Source organism: Carcharodon carcharias, chromosome 14 (assembly GCF_017639515.1).
Source record: "Carcharodon carcharias isolate sCarCar2 chromosome 14, sCarCar2.pri, whole genome shotgun sequence".
NCBI lineage: Eukaryota > Metazoa > Chordata > Chondrichthyes > Lamniformes > Lamnidae > Carcharodon > Carcharodon carcharias.
Window position 1 is genome coordinate 24891834 of NC_054480.1, and position 15795 is coordinate 24907628.

General features: G+C 45.8%; 1 protein-coding gene across 4 annotated transcripts in view; it reads left to right on the forward strand.

Moving 5' to 3' along the window:
- The window catches only part of slco4a1 (solute carrier organic anion transporter family, member 4A1), a 181000-nt gene that overhangs the window by 40922 nt on the left and 124283 nt on the right, over positions 1-15795 (forward strand). The gene's annotated exons all lie outside the window — the stretch shown is intronic.

Consider the following 15795-nt stretch of genomic DNA (forward strand, 5'->3'; position numbering starts at 1 on the left):
ACATTTTGGCCCAAATCTTCTGGTCTCTGGACCATGGAGATTGGACGTACAACTGAAGATGTGCATCAGGACCCTGTGGAAGATTTGACATGTGGACCTACATGGGAATTGCCTGGTAAGTTTCAACTTCCGATGGGCAATTCCCCTGTTCTCGGGACCCTCCACCAATGTTTCTGACTCTGAGCTAGATTCAAAGACTGGAGACATCTGCGGTACTTAGCTGGATAGTTACCCAGAAAACGTTAGACAAATTAAAACCTAGTTTAACACCTGGGTAACTCCACAGCTGAACCCCCCAATCACCGACCCATCACCTCCCCTGACCACCCGACAACTTCCACAATCAGCCGACTACGTTTCCCACCCAACTTGACTACAGTCCTGATCCTACCCAATCCATCTACCCCCCTGACCCAACTACAGCCCCCGACCTCACCTGACTACCTCCCCAAACTGATTACCCTCCAACCTCTCGACTACCCAATGACCTGCTGACTACCTGACTACCTTTTACCTGACCCAACCACCCCCTGATCTGACCTGATTAGCCGACTACCTCTGACCCCACCTGGCTACCTTCCCAACCCGACCTGCCTACCCCCCTTGACCACCCGACTGCTCCTCAGACTCAACTACCCACTCACCCACCTACCAGTTACACTTCACTCACCTGCAACCTCACCAACCTACCACCATACCCAGCCACCACCTCCCCCACCTGCCACCCTATCATCTTCCACCCTACCCACCTCACCTACCTAACCCCTTACCCACTTACCTACCTCACCCACCTACCCATTCCCTCATTCATCCATCCACTCACCCAGTGACATTCATTGACTAACGTTCAAACTGGACCTTTAAACTTACCGTACGGCAGTTAGTGCCATTAAAAAGGGGCGTACTCTGTCTTACCCCGACTCTATTCCGTTTCGATGGAGCTGTCCGAGGGATGCTGCGCTGTGCATTTCTGTAAAAGCCAGGCTCAGCCCCCGGTAGAAATGAGTAATAGCATCGAGTAGGGGAATTGTTTGATCGCAGTGGCAATCCGACAATCACTGCTGCTGCTTGGGAGATCCGGGTCTTTTGTGTTCTGAATTCATTGTCAGGACTGTAGTATTTACGAATAATTTTGGTTTGTGACGCAGGCAGCCAGAAAATTGTCTGTCTTTGACACAACATAATTAATGGCTTCAAGCCACTGATTAGTACTTCATTTTTCCCAAATGAGCAGGTTAAAGATTGCACTCTACCAAGATCTGTCTATTGAAACCTACCATCTCATAGAGGGTAACTGCAGATTGTATTGCATATTGCTTATACTTTTGCCAGTAATTTAAAACACATTAGCTGTTAATGCATTTTGACTTGTAGTTTCTGAAGACTAATTTCAGGAATATATACCAGATCACAAGACAGAGCAGCAATTCTGCCCCAAATTTCCAAAGTAACCATTTTGCAGAAATATATTCCTTACTTTTTGCTTTACGCTTAATCTCATTCTGACATCATATTAAACCTTCACTATTGGCATCACTGTAAAGCATAAAATTAATATTATCATTTTCTAGATTATAGGAAGTTGTACATACAATACTATAGATGCTGTTGTGAGATCATCTGATGAACTCCATATTCACTAAAAATTAACTTCCTGCACTTTTGAATCTGTGGTTCCACCATAATTTACAAAAAGCCGAGATTGAGTAAATGTTGTTTGGTTCTGCATCCTCCATATTTTGCAGCAGTTTAGCCTAATTTTGAGAGATTGAGAAGCTATGTTCTGTATGGACGTGAAAATGTCAGGATGATGTTGATGGGTGGGTATGGGTTGGGATAGATGGGTGTTTATTGTGGGCAGCCTCCTACGCTTTGTGTTGTATAAGGCCTCAAACCTTGCACCAATTGGCATTTTGTTTTTTCTCCAGCTGAAGCTCTTTTCAGTTATCGTCAGCCTACCTACAGGGCAGATTAGATTAGCTGGACTTTGAGATTTCAAACATTTTATGCTTTTTAATCCAGCCTGTCTGAATTTCTTGTTTTTTTTTGGTTCTACAGTAACCCGAGGTGTTTATATTGACGCGGGGTGGCAAACGTCCAAAAATAAGCTTTTTATGGGAACATCAGCAATCAATGTTTCGCTCTCTAAGCTGCCATCTAGGAACAAATACCAAAAGGAGCATTACTATAGGCTAAGGAATAAACCTCCCGTCTTTGTTTGGTCGATAGGAATATGCCCGATTAGGTTGTGGTCATATAGCTTTGCTCTTTAAAGCTGATCCATTCATGACTGCACCAAAACACAAAAAAAGGGAAGACTTGCATTTATGCACATTTCACAACCAACGGACACCTCAAAGCACTTTATAGCCAATGAAGTACTTTTGAAGTGTAGTCACTATTGTAATGTAAGAAATGTGGCAGCTAACTTGTGCAGAGCAAGCTCCCACAAACAGCAATATAATAATGACCAAATAAGCTGTTTATGAGATGTTGAGTGAGGGATAAATATTGGCCTGGACACGAGGGGGGATTCCCTTGGTCTTCTTTGAAATAGAGCCATGAGAGCTTTTACATCTACAAAATAGGCAGCTGGGGCCTCGGTTTATCTCATCCAAAAGATGGCATCTCCAACAGTGCAGTGCTTCTTCAGTATTGCTCTGGTGCGTCAGTTTTGATTTTTATGCTCACAACTTGGAGTGTGATTTGCACCAAGAGCCTTGTGACTCAGAGGTAAGAGTGCCACCAACTGAGCCACGGCTGAAACAAGCAGGGTAACATCGTAGATAGATCAGCTTATCTGCATTAACGTTTACATTTAAGGCATTAAAAATGCCAGTTGTGATAGTCAATGGCCAGAATCATCTTCTCGGCATGGAGCGGGCGGGCCCCACACGCTGACGGGTAAAATGACGCGTGGTGACGTCGAGCGTGTGTCCCGATGTCACCGTGCGTCACTCCGATCTTCGGTTCGGCGGGCATGCACCAGAGTCGGCTGTGCGCCTGCCGAACTGTCAAAGGCCTGTTAAGGCCATTTAAATAGTAATTGAAATGATTAACAGGGCTGCCTGTCCAACCTTAAGGTTGTCGGGCAGGCGAAGAGCCCTGACGGCCGTCACATTTATCATGGAACCTCATCCACAGGCGGGATGAGGTTTCACGAAGTGTTTATTAATTGGATAAAATGTTTCAACAAAATTCATAAACATGTCCCAACTCGTGTGACAATGTCACACGAAGGGACATGTCTGAATAATTTTATTTATACTTTTTTTTTTCGATTTTTGATAATGAAGTTAATCTCCCTGAAGCAGCTCTGTGCCTCAGGGCGATTTCTGCACTCTTTTGTGCGCAGGCCCCAACTCTCCCTCCTCCCCCTGCCCGTACAGGTAGCGCCGAGCACTTAATTGGCCCGCCCGCGTAAAACGGCGGCGCGCAGCTGATCGCGGGGGGTGGGGGGCGATCAGCTCCGCGCCCGCCCACGCCTGCTCCCTGCCCGACGGGGAGAAAATTCTCCCTGGTGTCACTGGTGGTTACCTCAGCATCGCACTGGGCCATGCCATATTTACCTCGGGTTCGGGAAACTCACCCCTATGGAAGGGCTGCATTTTGTTTCTTGCGTAACTCAACATAGTCCAAGACATCCCCAGTGGTGTTACAACACTGTTGCCTCATCAGCATTGAAGTGACACAGGTATTTTTGTGATATTTTGTACTCAACTGTATGACTCCATACAGGACTCCATGGCATTGAATAACTATCTGGGCAATGATATGTGGCAAGGGGCTTTTGATATGCCTGGATTTTGTCCAATGGCGGGCGGGCCACCCACGATCGGCTACACGCTGCCATTTTACGCAGGCGGGCCAATTGAGGCCCGCCCAACGTAATGCGCGGCTGTTGGCGCTCAGTGCTGCCTGTACAGCCGGGGGGCTGGAGGGAGAGTCGCATGTGCGCCAAAGAATGCAGCAATCCCCTTGAGGCACGGAGCTGCCTCAGGGAGATTGAACGGTTATGAAAATAATTAAAGAATCGATTTAAAAATTTCTTCAAACATGTCCCCTCATGTGACCGTGTCGCATGGGTTGGGACATGTTTGTATCGGTGGGAAGATTTATTTATTTAAGGCCTCAAACCTTGCACCAATTGGCATTTCGGTTTTCTCCAGCTGAAGCTCTTTTCAGTCATCGTCAGCCTACCTACAGGGTAGATTAGATAAGCTGGACTTTGAGATTTCAAACATTTTATGCTTTTTAATCCAGCCTGTCTGATTTTCTTGTTTTTATTTCTTTGGTTCTACAGTTACCCAAGGTGCTTACATTGACACTGGGTGGCAAATGTCCAAAAATAGGCTTTTTATGGGAACATCAGCAATCAATGCTACGCTCTCTAAACTGCCATCTAGGAACAAATACCAAAAGGAGCATTTATTTATTTATTCATTTCATAAAAGCTTCAGGAAACCTCATCCCGCCCGTGGATAAGTTTTTCTTAAAAAAAGCCAAGGCCGCTTGGGCTCTTCGCCTACCCACCGACCTTAAGGTTGGACAGGCAGCATTCTTCATACTTTAATTACTTCTTAATGGCCTTAATAGACCCTTAACGTTTCGACAGGCAGGCAGCCTACTCCGGCGCGCACCCGCCGAATGAAATCACGCGATGACGCCGGGACACACGCCCGATGTCATTGTGCGTCATGTTACGCGTCAGAGCGTTGGCCCGCTCCCGCATGCCGACCGGAAGATTCTGCCCCAAGGCGTAACCAGCACTGCAACATTATTGACATTTCCCAGTGCTAAATTCTGTGTCAAGCAAGTGCAGGGTACGCCCCATCCCTCAGAGGATGCATCTATGGTTCAGTAACATTGAACTCCCTTCTGACAGGAGCCTCTTAAGATAAATCAGGTTGATCCTTCAGTTCTTCAATCATTAACAACTTTATTCCATTGTGTTTTATTTCCTGTAAAGTCAGAATTAGGCCATCATTTACATTCTGTAGGAGCTTGCAGAGTTTTTATATTTCCATGCACAGAACAAATCAGGAAGTTGCAATACTTATTAATTAATGGTTGGATGGCTCTTTACTTAGCTGCCATTTGCAGGATTAGAAACGTTCCATGAAAGCTTTCTGGGCATTGATCCACCAGTTCATAATTAATAACAATACTTTTTCATGCAGTAATTATTGCACATTTGTCAAACATTACTAATCTGGTTTAACTGCAGTGCGCACGCAAAGCCTTTGGCAAATCAGTTATGACAGATGCGGTTATGGCCTTCTCTTGCTTTGCTCCTAATTTTGTATTTTATAAGCTCTTTAGGTATTTGAAGTGCATGGAAAGGAGAAGAAATATAAATTACCTGGCTGCTCGAGTTTTCATTCTTGAAACAATACGCATCTTCTACACCGTGGTACCACCAATCGATTCCAGCAGGCAGCAGGGGAGTGTAGGCCCTGTGGAATCTTGTTTAGGAGGATAATTTAGTTGTTTCTGTCGATATGAACTGACACAAAGGTGCAGGTGCTGGGGCCTGTGTTGGGAATAACTGAGGTTGTTCTGGGAATGGAAGAACAAATTTATTTGAATTGTAAGAACATTTTGAAATCTGGTCAGTAAATAACATTACAAATGTAATTTATTAGAATCATAGGATAGTTACAGGACATAAGGAGGCCATTCAGCCTGTCATGGCTGTGCTGACGCTCTGAAGGAACAATTCAATGAGTCTCACTCTCGTCTTTTTCCCCGTAGTACAGAATTTTTTTTTCCTTTTTTGATATTTCCCTTTTGAAAGCTTCAGTTGACCCTGTCACCAACACTCTGTCAGGGAGTACCTTCCAGATGCTAAACACTTGCTGCATGAGGAGGTTTTTCCTCACTGCATTTGCTTCTTTTGCCAATTACCTTAATTCTGTGCACTCTGGTTCTCAATCCTTCCACCAGTGGGAACAGTTTCTTCCGACCTATTCTGTCCAGACCTCTCATGATTTGACCACCTCTGTCAAATCTCCTCTCATCCTTCTCTTCCAAGGAGAACAGTCTCAACTTCTCCAGCCTGTCTACATAACTGAAGTTCCTCATCCCCTGAACCATTCTCGTGAATCATTACTGCACTCTCTCTGCTGCTTTCACATCCACCCTAAAGAGTGGTGCCCTGAACTGGAGGCAGTACTTCAGTTGAGGCCGATACAGATTTTATACGGATTTAACATATCTTTCTTGCTTTTGTACCCAATGGCCCTCTTGATAAAGCCCAGGATGCTGTGTGCTTTATTAACCACACTCTCAAGTGGCCTTCAGTGATTTGTGCACATATATACCCAGACCACTCTGCTCCTGCAGCCCTTTAGAATTGTACCCTTTATTTTCCGTCATCTCTCAGCGTTTTTCCTACCAAAATGACTTACTTTGCACTTCTCTGCATTAAATTTTATCTGCCACTTGTTTGCCCATTCCACCAACTTGTCGATATCCTTTTGAAAGTTCTGTACCACGCTCCTCATGGTTCACAATATTTCTAAGGGCAGAATTTTACATTCAGCATGCAGGCGCATGCCCGACACGCCGGAACGTAATATGAGGCGCGCTGACGTCAGGCGTGTGTCCCGACATCTTCGCGTTGTCTCGTGATAATTGAAAGGGCTATTAAGGCCATTAATGAGCCAAGGGGAGGCGTTGGTGTAGTGGAATTGTCACTGGACCAGTAGTCCAGAGACCCAGGGTAATGCTCTGGGGACCCGGGGTTCAAATCCTGCCACGGCAGTCGGTGGAATTTGAATTCAATAAAAATATGGAATTAAAAGTCTAATGGTGACCATGAAACCGTGGTTGATTGTTGTAAAAACCCATCTGGTTCACTAATGCCCTTTAGGGAAGGAAAGCTGCTGTCCTTACCTGGTCTGGCCTACATGTGACCCCAGACCCACAACAATTTGGTTGACTTTTAAATGCCCTGAAGGACAAATAGGGATAGGCAATAAATGCCGGCCACATCCCATGAATGAATGAAAAAAAAAACTTCAAATTTACGCTGAAAGGTGAAAAGGCCAAGCAACCTTTACATTTTTTAGGAAACTTTAGCAGCTACGTGCCTCGGAGATTGAAGCGCTCTTCTGCGCATGCGCAAAAGAGTGCTGGACCTGACTCTTCCTCCTCCCCCCACCTACACAGGTAGCGCTCAGCACTACCCCTCGCGACCTTAATTGGCCCGCCCACATGAAATCGCCGTGCGGAGCTGATCGTGGGCGGCGATCGGCTGCACAACCGTCCCCCACCCATTCCTACCAAACCTGCCCGACCAATGTAAAATCCTGGCCCAAGTTTCGTATCATGTGCAAATTTTGAAATGATGTCCTGTACACCAAGGTCAAGGTCATTAATATATATTATGAAGAGCAGTGATCCTCACACCGATCCCTGGGGAACTCCACTATAAACCTTCCTCCAGTCCAAAGAACAACTGCTCACCACTCATCTTTATTTCCTGTCACTCAGCCAATATCATATCCCCATTGACGTTGTCCCTTTTATCCCATGAGCTATAACATTGCTCACAAGTCTGTTGTGTGGCACTTTATCAAAAGCCTTTTGGAAGTTGATGTACACCAGCAGCATTACCCTCATCAACCCTATCTCTTACATTATCAAAAAAACTCCAGGGAGTTAGTTAAACACGATTTGCCCTTAACAATCCCGCTGGCTCTCCTTAAGTAACCCACATTTGCTCAAGTGACTATTTAATTTTGTTTTGAATTATTGGGCAGAAAGTTTCCGTCGGCGATTTAGGGGCGGGGCCCACTCGCCAATGGGAAAATGGACCGGGATGATGTCAGGAGGAACCCCCGACGTCATGCCGCTCCATTTAAAAATTGAGGAAGGCGGGCGGACAGCGAAATCAGCTGTCCGCCCGCCGACCTGTCAACGGCCAATTAAAGCCATTGACAGGATCATTAAGCTTGTTAAATGCCCTGCCTGGCCACGTTTAAGGCTGGCGGGCAGGCCAGGAGCCTCAACAGGCTTTTGATAATGCATGAAACCTCATCCACTGGTGGAATGAGGTTTCGTGTCCATTTTTTAAAACTTCAATAAAGTTTATACGCTTCTTATTAACATGTCCCATCTCGTGTGACATTGTCACATGAGGGGGACATGTTAATTTTAATATTTTTCTATTTTTAAAGATTTTTATACTGTCAGTAATCTCCCTGAGACAGCACTTAGTCTCAGTGAGCAGTGCGCTCTTACGCGCATGCGTGAAAGAGCGCACTTTGACATTTGGGGAATCCCTCCCCGCACAGGAAGCGCATAGCACTTCCTGTCGGGCAGGCCGCTGGGCGGGCCTTAATTGGCCCACTCACTCAAAATGGCGGCGGGCCCCGTTTCGGCAGCGGAGTTCGGCTGGCCGCCGAACCGGTGGGGTCCGCCCGCTCACCAAGGTAAAAATTCCGGCCATTGTTTCTAAAAAGCTTCCCCACCACTGAGCTTAAACTGAGCATCACTGAGAAGACAGTGACGGGCCTTTTGCTTGAATTGCTCCAGTTCTTGTGGCGATGATGCTCTAACAATAGGGTTGAACGTGGGGCAGAGTTTTACGGCCCCGTTTTGGCGGGGATGGGGCCGTAAGATGCAGCGGGCCGTTATAAATCCCATTGACGACAGCGGGAACGTGAAATCCCGCTGTCGTAAAGTTCTGCCCATGGAATTCCAAGCTATTCCAAGGATCAGCAATATTTGTCCCAAGTCGATGACGACTTCTTGTACTTCTCAGAGACAGGAGTTGAAGAGTCGTGAGGTGCTGCTGGTGTAACTTTTTTGCCGGGCAGCCAACGGGTTATCCATGCATTATTTGTGTGCTTGTGACGGAGAGGGTGGATATTGACTGCATTGGCAGAATCAGGCAAATTGTTTTATCCTGGTATTGACTTTCACATGTTGCTGCTGGACCCAGTCAGGTGAGTGGAGAGCACCCCATCACAATTGGGGCATGAACTTTGTAGATTATTGAGGGTTCAGGAGGTGAGTCACCCATCACAGAGCCAGAGCTCCTCGTCTTTTTTGGTGTTAGTGAGGTGACATTATTTGAATAAATCTGCTGCATTACAACAGGGAGTTAACTGCTGTGACACAACATTAAGCAGCCACATCCTGGATTACTCATGAGTAATGCCACAGATGAATCATTTCCATACCAGTGTAACGAATGAAGCAGTTTTAGAGCTTCGTTAAAACAAAAATTGCTGGAAATGCTCAGCAGGTCAGGCAACACCTGTGGAGAGAAACCCATTTCATGTCAGGATGCCCTTTCGTCAGAACTAAAAGACAAATGTGAACTGTTAAGCCAGTGGAAGGGGGATAGTGGGCAGGAGTAACAAAACAGATAGTTAATTCCTCACCTCATCAGGACACAACCTTTGTTGCTTTATTATAGCCATTACCACTCTCTATCTGTTGCATCATGAAATCTTTTGTTATTTAATCTCCCCTGCCCTCCACCTTATCACACACTTTCCATTTTGTTATTCCTACCCCCTCCCCCTTCCTCTGGCTTAAAAACTCTGACATTGCTTTTTCTCTTCTGCTCTCAGGCTACCTTGACCTGAAACCTTACCCGTTTCTCTCCACAGATGTTGCCTGGCCTGCTGAGTATTTCCAGCATTTATTTTTTTATTGTGCCATCTTAATTCAGTGTGAAGACTTCTGGTTGTGTTCCAAATTTCATTCAGTTTTGAATTCAGCTCCGTTCTAAATAACAAGCTTATTATTCTGTGCCTAAAAATACTCAAATTCTTTATTTTACCTATACACATAAATACAGGGTAATTGTTACAAATACTTCCACTTAAACTCTTAAATAAAAATAACCATGTCTCATTGCCTCAACATGAGTAGACTATACATCAGCTAAGTGACAAATTTAAGCCCAGAGGTTTCTGCCTATTATTCATCGGAGGTATGCACCAAATGTGTTTTAAAGTATTTGCAAAAGAAAGTTATTGCATGTTTAAGAGCAAGGAAGTAAGATAAAAGTGGATTGCTCCCATAGCAGAGCTGACACAGGAATGGTAGGTTGACGCCTTCTGTACCAGAATTCCTATATTTCATTGCCTTGTAACCTGGAAAACCATAACTGGATCACCGATTTTATTCATACTTGTGAGTGGAACAACAGCTGTTATTGTTTGTGGTTGCTGTCGCATAACCTGAATGGCAATTATTTTGTACACAGTCATTTCATTTTGAGCACTGATTTAAAATCAAGAACATCAGAACAGAAGAGATAAGGCCATAAGAAATAGGAGTAGGAGTAGAGCATAAGGTCCTGCCAGCCTGCTCAGCCATTCAAAACAATCATGGCTGATCTGCTTCAATTCCATTTTACTGACCATTCCCATTACCCTTGATTTCCTGAGGGCAGGGCCCAGGAGAGGGGGTGCACACGTTGCTAATCACCGGGACCCAGGCCTTCAGGGAGGCGGGGCTTGAGCAGCGATGCGCCTCTCTCAGGTGGTCACCTCACGCCTCAGCGTGCTCACAAACAAGCGTGCGGTGGGTGCTGCATCCTGGGACAGAGTTCTAGCGCTTGAAATCCGATTGTCCTGGAGCTACAGCCTGAGTCCCTGTGGGCCGTTTGTTTTGACGCTCATGTTGCATTCTGGGTAATGTAGCGTGCCCTTGGTCGCACTCTTGCTCTCTCGCACAGTGCTGGCCCACTAAAGGAATACAGGAGTCGAGGTAGCGTTGTGGCCTGGGGGGGGCCCTTGAGCAGCAACGATTGCAGCAGCAGCGAGGTCCAGGGGAGCTGGAATGTTAGACAGGATTGAGAGGAAGCAAGTCTTACCACCTTTTACAGCTATCCCGAGCCCCTCCCCAGCGATATTAATCTCCAAACCTGGGGATTTGGAGGGCCTGGGGGGTGAGTGAGTGCCAGTCACAAAAGACTGTGGCAGGACATAGACTAGTAGGATAAAGAAAGAGTCAGAGATTGGGCAGATGCAGTTCAACGTGGAAAAATATGAAGTGATCGATTTAGGAAGTAAGAATAGGGAGGGGAAATGCAACCATCAAAAATGGAAGATGTTAAATGGAACAGAGGAACCTTATTGTGCAGATATACAGGTTTTATAAAAATGGGCCAGGATTTTATGGCCCCATCGTGGCATCTCTCCCCCCGGTGGATGCGGCAAGCCATTTAAATCTCCATTCAGTTCAGCCAGACCATAATATCCCACCGGGCAGGACAGGCCATTGAGCACAAGTACACAAGGCCATAAAAATAGATAAACAAATCCTTGGTTTGCCTGGAAGTACAGAACTAAAAAGAAAGGAGGGAATATTGGAACTTTACAGGACTGTTATTAAACTATACTTAGGATTACTGTGTAGTTTTGAGCACCCACAAATAGAAAGAATGTAAAAGTAATGGAAAAGACGCATTGTAGCTTCACATGGATAATGATGAGGAGGCAGAGTTAGGAAGAGAAATTTGAGAAGTTTGGGCTTTTTCACTAAAGCTGCAAATTAAGACCGTTTGTGTTTGCGAGAGAGAGAGAGAGAGAGCCCTGAGACTGGGAGTGAGGCGCACACACACGCACACCCCCTCCTCTATCCTCCCTCCCCAACAACCTATCCACATGCCAGTCCAGGAGAGAAGGAAAACCCAGACTGAGAAACAACCCATTTCTGATCCCCACTTTCATATGAATTCTTCTGAGGCCAGCTCGGAGTATGTGCCACCAGAAGAGAATGCAAGGTCGGTGATAGTTAAACCCAACTGTTTAGTCAGGCCAAGTCCCCTCCCCCTGCCCAGGAGTTGGGCCCTCGTCTGCCTCTCTTTCGTTCTCTTGTTAAGTGATAAGGCAAAAATGGTTTTATTAGCTAGTTCGGCTGCTTGGCACTTTTTGGCGGTCATTTTTATTAATTGCTCATTTATTTCAATTACCAGTTTATTGCTTTGACAATGATCTCTTGGCCTAGCAGGTTGTTTATGGCCAAAATTTTTACCTCGATGGGCAGACACGCGGCCAACCCGAATGAGCGTAAAATGACGCGCGATGATGTCGGGTGAGCGTCCCGACATCATCGCGCACTCACGTGATATTTCAGTCGGCGGGCGCGCACGGTGGTCGGCAGTGCTCCCGCTGACAATTAACAGACCTATTAAGGCCATTAAAGTACCAATCAAATGTAATTGTTTTGCTGCCCGTCCAACCTTACGGTTGAAAGGCAGGCGCAAAGGCCAAGCGGCCTTTGTATTTTTTAGGAAACCTCATCCATGGGCGAGATGAGGTTTCCAACAATAATTAAAAATAAAATAAAAATGTTAACTTTTCGTTAGTAACATGTCCCTGCTCATGCGACAGAGTCACATGAGGGGACATGTTTTGTAGCATTTTAAAAATCTTTTGTTTTGATTTTGAGTGCCTCAGGGAGCTTTTGCTGTGCGCGTGCGCGAAGTTCCCTGCTCGCCCTCCTCCCCACAGCTCCCAGCCCCGGCAGTACTAAGTGCTGCAACGCACAATTCACACTGGGCAAGCCATAATTGGCCTGGCAGCCCGATACGGGTGGAAGTCGGCTTCCCCACTGCTCCCGCTTGCCCCCCTGCTGAGCCCACCCGACGAGGGCAAAATTGTTTGGTGGGCAGGCCAATCGGCCAGGCGGCCTTTACGTTTTCCATCAAACCTCATCCAAAGGCGGGATGAAATCTCCGTTAAGAAATAAAACAAAAATAAATATCTGTGGACGGCATTTGTATGAGATATGCTTTCAGGTGCTTGATTGTGATGCATGGGCATTTTCTTTTTTCGCAACTTTTTAAACCTTTATTTCATCCCTGAGGCAGCTGTCTTTAGGGAGCTCTCTCGCAACGCTTACCCCCGCCTGCAGTGACATCATCACCTGCCCCCAATCCGGCAGCGCTGACCTCTTCAGCATGCACCTCACGCTGCCCGCCTGTTAAATAGCCCGCCGGTGTGAAATGGCGGTCAGGGGCCGGTCACAGTCAGGGGTCTATTTCACGGCCGCTCCTAGGCCTGCCTGTGCTTGCCAAGGGTAAAATTCAGGCCTCTGTTTCTTTCTTCACAGATGCTGCCTGGCCTGCTGAGTATTTCCAGCATTTTCTGCTTATGGACAGAATTCTATGTTCAGCATGCGGGCGCACGCTCAACTCGTCCGAGCGCAATATGACGCACGATGACGTCGGGCGTGTGTCCTGACATCATCGCACACGCGTGATATTTCATTCGGCTGCGCACCTGCCAATAATTTGAAAGGCCTTTTAAGGCCGTTAACGAGCTAACTAAAATCAACTTAACGCTGCCCGTTCAACCTTACGGTTGGCGGGCAGGCGAAAAGGCCAAGCGGCCTTTACATCTTTTAGGAAACCTCATCCACGAGCGGGATGAGGTTTCCTGAAGCAAATAAACATTAACTGAAAACTTTATTTTTGAATTAAAAACATGTCCCAGCTCGTGTGACAGAGTCATAGACAGAGTCAGCGTGGGCCCTGCTCGCCGATGCGTAAGATGACGCGTGGTGATGTCACCGTGCGTCATTCCGATCCTCGGTTCGGCTGTGCGTCCATTGAACTGTCAAAGGCCCATTAAGGCCATTTATTAAACTAACTGAAGTACTTGTCTGGGCTGCCCGTCCAACCTTAAGGTTGGCGGGCGGATGAAGAGCCCAGGTGGCCTTCACATTTTTCATGGAACCTCATCCACATGTGATACTATCACATGAGGGGACATGTTTGAAAGTTTTTTTTAAATTACTTTATTCAACTTTTCAAAATCAAAGTAATCTCCCTGAGGCAGCTCCGTGCTTCAGAGATTTCTGGGCTCTTTCGTGTGCATGCATGAAAGAGCGCAGGCCTCGACTCTCCTTCCTTCCCACCCCCCCCCCCCCCACCCCCCCTGCCCACGCAGGTAGCGCTAAGCACTTCCAGGTGCACATCACGCTGGGTGGGCCTTAATTGGCCCGCGTTCACAAAATGGTGATGCACAGTCGATCACGGTTGGCGATTGGCTACGCGCCCGCCCATGCCCTCTCCCACTCCTAAACCGCCCACCTGATGGGGAGAAAATTCTCCCCCAAAAATCTGTCAACCCAAGCTTTAAATTTATTCCACGATGGTGTATCCCCAACCCTCTGGGGTAGAGAATTGCAAAGATTCTCACCCTTCAGTGAAGACATTTCTTCTGTTACCTTCAGACTGTTGTAGATTCCTCAGCTGGAGAAACAAACTCTCAGAGTCTTCCCCATTGAGCCTCATTGGAAGTATGAGCTTTGGCAATAAAGCTGTTGTGTGTCATTGTGCCTAACTAGTTGTGGTAGTTGGAGGGATGATGGAAGTTCTAAACATAGGCCTGAGTCTGCTTTACCTCCAGACTCAAGTGTGTAAGGCGTCGCAGTACTTTGTCGTTGTCAGCATTATTATTAACAATTTCATTTAAATGAGAAGAGGAGAAATAAATTGTTTTTATGTGTGGAGAGTCATTTACTAATTCAAAGATAATTAGGTTGATTTGATAACCTGATAATGTTACACAACTTGCTGCATGTGACTTATCTTGCTGGTTTCTGCTGGGAAAGTGGTGGTTCATGCTAATGCCTATTGCCTCATTTACTTTTCACTTGTGAACACGGACAACTAAATTGAACTCTTCCTTTTATTGAGCTTTTCAACGCTCAGCTTTCCTCTCAGTTACTTTAATGGATTTAAAAGTGTGGGCTGGTGAGGGCAGAATCTGGAAAGGCTGGTACTAGTATCAGCATGAGTTCCATCATACAGTGTTTTTACAGCTCAGCATGATCTTGGTCTCGTCAGGGACCACATGCACACTTTTCATTAGCAACCATAATCACAAATGGGAAACGAGCTGAGGAAAGCTAAGATTGATTGCAGCACCTTCACTATTGCCTCTGAGATCTGCTAGTTCAGCACTGATGGCATTTTTGAACCTGGGACCTTGGTCTGCATGTCTCGATATTTCATCACTTGGTACTCATTTGTTAACTGTTAACTTAAAATGTGTTTCTAGTAATGGTTAAATAGTAGAGTTTTCTCTATAAGTATCTGCCCTATAGTCTAGTGAACAATATTACGATCTAAAACAGAGATCCAGAGAGAAATTTTCTGGTTGGCAATTGGGGGCAGAGCAGCCGAACTGTCAAAGGCCTATCAAGGCCTGTTAAAAACTAATTAAAACAATTAAATTAGCTGCCCGTCCAACCTTAAGGTTGGTGTGCAGGCGAAGAGCCCAGGCGGCCTTCGCATTTTTCATGAAATCTCATCGACAGGCGGGATGAGGTTTCATGAAGTGTTTTAAAATTCAATAAAAATTATTTTGAAAATTCATTGACATGTCTCAGTTCATGTGACACTGTCGCATGAGGGGATATGTTTTAAAAGTTTTTTTTTCCTTTACTTAAATTTTAAAACCTTAAACTGATCTCCCTGAGGCACAGAAATGAGGTGAAATATAAGCTGTTTAAGGGGGGTGGGACAAGTAGAGCTGGATAGAGGGCCAGTGATAGGTGGAGGCAAAGAAGAGATTGCCAAAGATGTCATAGACAAAAGGACAAAGGGGTGTTGACGGTGGTGATATTATCTAAGGAATGTGCTAATGGGGACATTAAGGGTAGAAAGCAGGACGAGCAAGGTACAGATAGCCCTAGTGGGGGTGGGGTGTGGGGGAAGGGATCAAAATAGGCTAAAAGGTGGAGATCAAACAATGGATGGAAATAAATTTTATTAAAAAAAATAGAAATAAGTGGGAAAAGAAAAATATGTTTAAA